Source organism: Lactuca sativa, chromosome 8 (assembly GCF_002870075.4).
Source record: "Lactuca sativa cultivar Salinas chromosome 8, Lsat_Salinas_v11, whole genome shotgun sequence".
NCBI classification, from domain to species: Eukaryota; Viridiplantae; Streptophyta; class Magnoliopsida; order Asterales; family Asteraceae; genus Lactuca; species Lactuca sativa.
Genome location: NC_056630.2, coordinates 4,467,416 through 4,477,365, shown reverse-complemented (window position 1 = coordinate 4,477,365; position 9,950 = coordinate 4,467,416).

Genomic DNA, 9,950 nt, shown 5'->3' with positions numbered 1-9,950 from the left:
TACTAAAAGTTTAAAAAAACATATTATCTACCAATTTCAAAAATGGCTTGGGGAGGAAGGTAAGGGATTTAAATCCTTACCATAATTTCAAATTCTTAGGGAGGAGGGTTAGGGTTTCAAAACCCTAACCCTAATTTTGAATTGTTGGGGAGGAGGGTTAGGGTTTCAAAACCCTAACCCTAATTTCGAAACTTAGGGGGAAGGAAAACCTAATGACAATTTTGAAAGGCCCTTTAGGTTTTAATCGCCATAAACCCAAATTTGATCTATTCAACCATTATAGCAAATTCAATAGAAAAAAGTCAAGCTCTGATACCACTGATGGATTTTATGCAAAACAAACAAACTTAAACTCTTAAGTGTGCATGCAATCCTAATAAAGATCTATGTTTTCTCTATTGAACCTATAACTAAGAACATCAAAAGGAAACCCTAAGAACACTAGGCTATTTTCGAAAATACCAAATCAGGGTTTAGGATTACATATCTTGATTGTTATTGTAGAAAATAACAATGAACACCTTATTCTTGATCTCTTGGAAGCAAGCACCACAGTTGTCGTACCTCTAATGGAATCACACCCAATCTAGCAAGAGGATGAATATAGAGAGAGGAGAAGGGATATCCAAATTTCATCCAAGGATTCTTGAGGGAAGGCGTGGACAAAAATGTGAAAGGCTAGGTCCTTTATATAGGTGAGGTAGCTTGGTGCTAAAGCTAGGGTTTAAGGGAGAAACCCTAGATTCCCCAGCTTGGTGACCAAGCAGCCAATTCCCCTTATACAAGGGGCTTGAATGAAAACTCTTAGGCATGCCCAAGTGATTTCCGACCACCTCATCCAATGAGGTCCTTGGTCCTTCTTTCTTTAGCTTTCAATAAATAACAAAATAGTCCCTGCACTTTTAATTAATCCAATTAATCCCAAAATTAATTCCAATTAATTTATGATTAATGATTAATTAAACAATATGATTTCTAATTATTATATTATTTTCATAATACATTAATAAATCATTTATTTAAATTTATTAATCACATAATAAGTTTATGTCTCTCTCTCTCTCTCTCTCTCTCTCTCTCTCTCTTTAAAAGCATCATGTCCAATTGCTAGGTTTGAGGGCAACCCAAAAGGATTGTGCTATTATCAATTCAAGTATATAACAATTATAGTTAGGTGCTTAGACACCTAATCTAACAGGCGCACCAATACAAGAGTGATAGTTGTTGTTGTAAGAAACTCAGCCAGAGGAAGGTAGGAGTCCCAACTCCCACCAAAATCTATGATACAGTCTCTCAACATATCCTCAAGTGTCTGAATGGGCCTCTCACTTTGGCCATCAGTCTGCAGATGATAAGCAGTGCTAAGATGCAACCTCACACCTAGTTCATCGTGGAACTTCTGCAAAAAATGAGATGTGAATCGAACATCTCAATTGGATATAATGGAGACTGCAATACCGTGTCGAGCAATAATCTCGCACACATACACATCGGCCAATTTCTCAGCCAAGGAACTCTCTCGAATTGCTAAGAAGTGGGCACTCTTGGTCTGACAGTCTATGATTACCCAAATTTCATTAAACCCCTTAGACATTCGAGGTAACTTTGTGAAGAAATCCATAGTAATATGTTCTCATTTCCACATGTGAACCTCCAATGGCTGCAACTTACCATGCGGTCTCTGGTGCTCGACCTTGACCATCTGACAGATCATGCACCTCTCGACATACCAGGCTATCTATCTCTTCATACACGACCACCAGTAACTAAGTCTTAAATCCCGATACATCTTGGTGGCTCTAGGGTTTATTTAAATTCTGGACTTGTGTGCCTCCTCCAGCACAGTCTGTCTGGTCCTACCAAAGTCTGGTACCCATACACGACCACACCAGGTCAATAATCCACAACTGTCGGTAGAAAACCTGTCAATCTTGCCCCTGATTTGCTCCTGCTTCTAGTTCTCTTTCTTGAATCCCTTAGCTTGAGCCTGCATAATCAAATCCAACAGCGGTGAATCAATCGAAATCCTCATACATAGACTCGAAATAGCAAAACTAGCTGTCTTGCGACTCAAAGCGTTAGCGACCACATTCGCTTTCCCTGGGTGATACATATTCTCGCTGTCATAATCCTTGACTACGTCAAGCCACCTACGTTATCTCATGTTCAGATTCGGCTTATCCATGAGATATCTCAAACTTTTGTGATTCGTGTAGATAGTACACCAGACCCCATACAAATAATTCCGTCAAATCTTGAGAGAAAACACCACTGCTCCAAGCTCCAAATCATGAGTCGGATAACGAACCTCATGCGACTTTAGCTGCCGAGAAGTATAAGCAATAACCTTCCCTCGATGCATAAGAACTCCCACCAGGCTGGTGATGGATGCATCACAAAATACCACAAAATCCTTAACACCTTCAGGGAGGGTCAGCATTGGGGCCTCACATAACTTCTGTCTTAGAGTATCGAATGCAGCCTGCTGCTCAGTCACCCAATAGAAATCCACGCCCTTCCTCGTCAGATGAACAATCTTGGAGAAGTCTTGAATAAATCTCTAATACTACCCTGATAATCCCAAGAAACTCCTGATCTTCGAGGGAGACTTCCGAACCTCCCACTGCATCACGACCTCAATCTTGGCTGGATCGACCAAAATTCATCTTGGTTAACAAGACACCCTAAGAACTGGACCTCTCATTACCAAAACTCACACTTCTAGAACTTGACATACAACTGTTCTCACCTCAAAACTCCCAAAATCTCTCGAATGTTCTCCTCATGCTGCTCCCTGGTCTTGAAATACACCAAGATATCATCAATGAAAACAATGATTGATTGATCGAGCATTGGCATGCATACGTGATTCATCAAATCCATAAATGCCGCAGACGCGTTGGTGAGCCCAAATGGCATCACAATGAATTCGTAATGACCATAACGAGTTTGAAAGACGGTCTTCTCCACGTCCTCCTCTCTACCCCTCATCTGATAATACTCTGAACTTAAATCGATCTTGGAAATATGCACCCTGCAACTAATCGAAGAGATCATTAATACGCAGACGTGGGTAAAGGTTCTTCATTTTCAATTTGTTCAGCTCCCGGTAATCAATGCACATCTGGTGTGAACCATACTTCTTCTTAACAAAAAAATGATGCTACCCATGACGAACTGCTTGGCCTAATAAATCGTTTGCCCAACAGCTCTTGAAGTTGTGAGGACAACTCCTTCATCTTAGGTGGTACCAATTCGTATGACGCCTTAGCAATCGGAGCAGAACCTAGAACCAATTTGATCCTTAACTCAACCTTCCTCTCAGGAGGCACACCAGACAACTCCTTCGGGAACACATCAACAAACTCTCTAAAAATAGGCACATCTGAAATCGAAACCCGCTTCCCAGCTCAAGTATCAATCACATACGAAAGATAACCCATACAACCATGTTGAATATACCGATGAGCCCTGGCAGTAGAACAAAAGGCTGACCCAATCCTGATACCCTCTCCATAAATAACCAGTTCTCCCTAACTTGGGGTTCGAACTACCACCCGCTAACCCTCTTAGTCAATCATAGCCCCAAACATGCTCAGCCAATCCATCCCTACTATCATGCATACATCCCCTATAATGATAGGAGTCAAATCAATCGGATAAGGCACCCCAGAAATCTCCAAGACACAACCCTAATAAAATGCTCGATATAGATGTTGGGTTTTGAGCATTCTAACACTCCTATGGTGTACATGCAACCCTATAAATCTTGGATCTATGTTTTCTATATTATACATGCAAGTAATAACTTTCCAAGGCTTTAATCCTAAATAGCATACTATGAGGCAACTATACTACAAAGACTAGTTAGATGACATACCTTTTGGTGTAGCTTGATGTCTTCAAGCTTTAAGAGCTTATCCCCAATAGTGTGGAAGCCTCAAGTGGAATCACAAATCACCAAAAACATTTTGGAAGAATTTGAGAATAAGAATACTTTGGTTCTCTCTAGTGAAATCGGCTAGCCCTCTTAGTGTACCCACACTAGTGCCAATTTCACCAACCAAGGACATATTTATATAGTATGGAGACTATGGTTAAATCCATGACCATTCATTTCATATGATCCATGGGTTAAACACTCCATGTACTATCCATGAAATCTTAGCCCAACCTAAATGAACTTGGCCCATTCCATATATATATATATATATATATATATATATATATATATATATATATATATATATATATATATATATATATATATATATATATATATATATATATATATATATATATATATATATATAAGAGTCCATATTTAATTAGTTCATTTTGATTACTTAATTAAGGGGTGTTTGGCTTAGCTTTTCATATGCCAAAAGTCCTTTTTGGAAAAGATCAAAGCTAAAAGATGTTTGGAAAATGACTTTTAAAAGCAACTTTTGGATTTTGGTTAGAAGAAAAATCAACTTTTTGGAAAAGTCAGGAAAACCTGACTTTTTGTAACTTTTCCAAAAAGAACTTTTGCCTTCTAAAAAGCTAAGCCAAACACCCCCTAAATCTAAATTAAGTCATGATCAATACTAAGTAAATAATATGATTCCATATTAATATATTAGAACTTATAATATATTAATATAAATCATAAATATACTATTCTCAACAGACTATCCATATAAATTGTGTCGGTGAACTGCAACCCAAATGGACCATGCCGGGTCGGGTTAAGTACATACCAAATATAGTTATGGACTTAGACATTAATCCAACAGTCTCCCACTTGGATAAGTCTAAAACTATTATTCAGTATGACTTCAAAACCTAACTGGAAATCGGAGCTCTTAAAGCCGCTATCGAACTCTGATCTTGTCAACGAACTCTGACCTTTGTCAATGACTTGTCCATTAGATAAGGGATCATATATTCCTCCATTCTAGATATCATATGGACTGAGACATGGATTATAATCATTCTCTCTGTCCATTTGTTGTTTCCCGATTTTCGATTCATGACAACTGACTGATTGAACAAATCAAATCAGTCCTGGCTTGGCCAAGCACTCACATGTGTCATCATTAAATCATCGAGGGGCCCACATATATCGCTTTTATCCCGAAGGTAAAAGGAGTGGATAAACTTCGACTTATATGGCTTGTTCTACTACTTGTTGAATCATACACAAAGGCACGTTTTATAACATCGAGTTACCAATGCGTTTTCGTGCAATCAATGTACTATCAACTCATAGTAACACCTCAAATCTCTAGGTTTGAAGAATATAAGATATTATCGTCTCATGATCACTCGTGATAGAATCCATGAAGTGATTCAAATGAGCGCGGGTTGAATCCAATACTCAGAACTTATGAGCACTCATGAGTGTTGTAGCACAACTTTTTCCACCAACTTGGACCTCTACAAGCCAACTCATGACAGTCTTGATTTATATCTACTTCCAACATATGACCGACTGTGGATGGTTTGAATAACTTAGTCATCCCGGAAGAATAACCTAGTTATTATGGAAGTCAAAACATGCAAAATGAAACACAAGAATAATTTAATCTAATATGGTATCAAAACCTATGAATATAAATAAAACACTTTCTATTTATCACCATATTGATTACTCATTATTCATTTTTTCTGTTTTATCAACTTTATACTTGAATTAAAAAACACTAGGTGTCCCATGCTCCAAGCATGTACAATATGTTTTTCTAAACAATTGCTTTGCCATACACCAAGTATGGACTCTATGTTTGTCTATGATCCTTTTCTTTGTGAACTAGATCAATTGAACATAATTTCAATGATTCTCTTTTCACACTCCCAATTCCTTGTCTTAAATTTAAGAATTCCAAATTCCTATCATTTATAGAAATCTGTTAGAATCTGAACTTATATGCACTGAATCTCTTGTAATGATCATGCACAAACTCACAATGACTTGTCGACAGACATTACAGAGTATTCTAATGGAGATCAACTCCATGAAACAAAGTCTCATATTGCATTAAGTTTTCTATCACAAATAAATTCCACCTATGGAGACAACTCCATATTCCCATTTTGACTACCACTTCTGAACAAGAGTTGCCTCTTTTCAGACTGTCAATATGGTCCTTCCAACAGTATACTTCCAACTGTCCTTGAGCAACCAATCTTTGGTAAGCCTTAGATTGTCCTCAATAAGTGCTTAATCACTTTAGTCATATCCAGTTCTAGACATTTTCCTCCTTAATGCCCCAAGGCATTTGGAAAATTCAGAAAGGATAAATATTATAGCACATGTAATCGATCTTGTAACCAAAGTAAATGGGACACGATTGATGATGTCTCATATAAAGACATGGTTCTAGACCAGTCTTTTGCCATAATATTTTTGATGGGTTGTATACAAACAATCCTATGTGTGCATGCAACCCTAGAGTTGGATCTATGTTATCACTATTAGTTACACAACATTATGAACACATGAAGAAACCCTAATGTGGCTTGCTATTTTCGAAATTCACCAAGAAGGTTAGATTACATACCTCTTGTTGTTATATTGCAATAACAACTTAAATCTTCAAACCGTAAGTATTGAAAGCAAGTACCACAAGTGTAGTACCTCTAATGGCTCACAAACACCAAGAGCAAATGGAGAGGTAATAGAGAGAGGGAAGAGGTGTGAAATTCGTCCCTAGGAACCCTAGACAAGGCATGGATGAATTTCATTAGCCAAGGGGTCTTTATATAGGTGTAGGGATTAGGGTTTCAGTTCTTATCCTTATCTAGTTGCTTGCCCACCAAGTAACAATAAGATAAACCTTGAAAACCCTTATCCTTTATCCTTTGGACGATTTCAAGGATCCTTATCTCCTTGAATTCGTTCAACCCATATTTAGGATAACCATATTTTGTAACTATCACATAATTACAATTCAGCCCCTCTAGTTTAATTAATTACACTTGATCACAAAATTAAGACCGATATTAATTAAGCAAATATGATTTCTCCTTTAATATATGATTCTTATAACATATTAATAAATCATAATAACCTCTTTCTCTATTATTTCTCCAGTCAAGTTGCTCTGGTGAAGGCAACCAAAAAGGACCATGCATAATCGGGTCAAGTACTAGACAAATATGGTTACGGGCTTAGACACTAATCTAACAGTCTCCCACTTGGATAAGTCTAGTAACCACAAATGTAAGTACAACTCGATTAGCAATCGTAGCTCTCAAAGACGCTGTCGAACTCTGATCTTATCAGTAACTTGTCCTTTAGATAAGGGATCATATATTCCTCCATTCTAGATATCGTATAGACATGAGACATGGATTGAAATCATTCTCTCAGTCTATGTGTTGTTTCCTGATTTCCAATTTACAACGACTGACTAATTGAACAAATAAAATTAGCCCTAGCCCGGCCGAGCATTTATGTTTGTCATCACTAAATCATCGAGGGGCCCACAGATATCGCTTTTATCCCACTTTGGGTAAAAGGAACGGATAAACTTCGACTCAATGCTTGCTTGCACTCACTCACCAAATCACACACAACAATAAGTTTTATAACACCAAGTTACTGGTGTGTTTACATATTATCAATGTGTAACCGATTCGCAAGATACAACTCACACATCTCGGTTTCAAGAATATAAGATATTATCGTCTCACCAATCGCTTGTGATAAAATCCATGAAGCGATCCAAGTGAGCGTGGGTTTAATCCAATGCTCAAAATCATATTCATAAGCACTCATGAACGTTGCAGCAAACCTTTGCTATGTCTAATACGCTTTAGACAATCTACAACCAATTCATGACAGTCTCCATTCATACCTACTTCCAACGTATGACCGACTGTGGTCCATTTGAATAATTCGATTATTCTTAATAAACTCAATTATTCTGGAAGTCAAAGCATGCAAAGTGAAACACAAAAGTAATACTAATCCCATATGGTCCCAAACCATTGAGTATAAATAAAACACCTTTATTTAATCATCATATCGATTACTTATTATCTATTGTTTAATGTTTTAGATAATCAACTTTATAACTCGAATCATAACCACAATTGTCCCATGCTCCAAGCATGCACAATTTGGTTTCCTATTGTCCATACTTTGTGAAATAGATCAATTGAAACTTTACAAATGCAACTCATTTCACAATACCCAATCCTTATAATTAGTGTAAGAATACCAAATTCCTGCCACCTTTTAGAATATGTCAAATTCTAATATTTTATGCAATGATCCTCTTGTGAAGTCATGGCACAAAAATCACAAAGACTCGGCCAACGAAATCACAAGGTACTCTATCAAAATTGTTACAGAACAATTTTATAGATGTGATGTCTCTCACTCAAAGTACATTCCTTTTAACATCCTTTTGCATAAAATTTTCTAATCTAGACATAAATTCTTAATTTTCAACTCCCAATTATGGAAACATTTCCATATTTACCATATGACAACTCATTCTTAATAGAATCTTATCTATTCATAAAAATGTCGATATGGTACATTCAATACCATACTTCCAACTACTCACAAGCGACCAATCCTCAGCGAACTTTTGGATCGTCCTTTGACAGTTGTTTAATTATCTTAGTCAAAACCGATTCTTGTCCTTTTTCCCTCTTAATGCGCTAGACATTTGGAAAAATTTTATAATGGTCAAATATTATAGCACTTGGAATCGATCCTTTACCCGAAGCATATGGGACACGATGCATAATGTCTTACATAAAGATACGATACTCTATCAATCTTCTGCCATAATATTTTATGTGTCACGTGCTTACAATCCGAACTATGAAGAGGGATACCGTAATCATAATCGAAATTTAAAGAAGACACGATGTATCCTTTGACTAAATTTATTAAAATTTCTCAATCTAAGCTTTAGATTTTGAACGAAGTACAATATTCTCTCCCTTAATTATAGAAAAACAACTTATCAACTCTTACAACTTTGCAAAGTATAACTCTTGTTTTCTATAATTAATATTGCTAACTTGCAATACTTACCATAATAATCATGCTCCCACTTACATGATGATTATTTCTTTACCAGCATAACACTTATGCTCCCACTAGCTTCGACATGTATTCAGAAATTAGCTGAACTTCTATAAAACAATTTCTTAAGTTCATATTTCTAATACTAGATGCTTTGATAAGACTTTATCTAAGCTTCTCAACCTCATACACTTTTCCTTGGACAACTCATAGGTATATGTCTAAACGATTCTAGGACTCATATCAACAAGTCTAAAATGTTCAGACCCATTTGCCATTTCCCACAATTCGAACTATGAAGAGGTATGTCGTAATCATAGTTGAATTTAAGAAACCCAAATCACATAATGCTATCTTCAAAGTCTATCTAAGTGGTGTATACATTCCCATCCATGTGAATTCATCATAACCATAATATCAAGATAATGTTAGTAACAAATCCAAACTCTTATGGATAGAACCTGTTCTTCTTAATTTCTTGCCATCAAGGGTCCCACCATTACTTCTAAGTTATTGAGCAACTCACCCCTTCATTTCAATGTACTTTCCATTGAACAAGGTGTCTTGCCCCTATACAATCCATTGAGAACTCGTAGAACTCACGTATACAGAAAACTCAATTGGAATGGCACAGAAAACAAAATAGTGTCAACACGATAGGTTGTAAACCTTAAGTCGTGTGCTAGTGATGATTGATAAGGTTTATTCTTGATTTGTTCTTGAAACCTTTCAAGACTATTAAGACTCCCACTGACTCCTTGACATAAAAGATTATCTTGTCAATAAACATTTCTCAACAAACAAATATTCAAGAGTTAGTGTAGCTTTTATCAAGACAAAACACTTCACAAAATTGGTCCTAGTTGGTCTTTGTCTTATCCAAGACATCACAACTTTCCACATTTGATGAATGTTATAA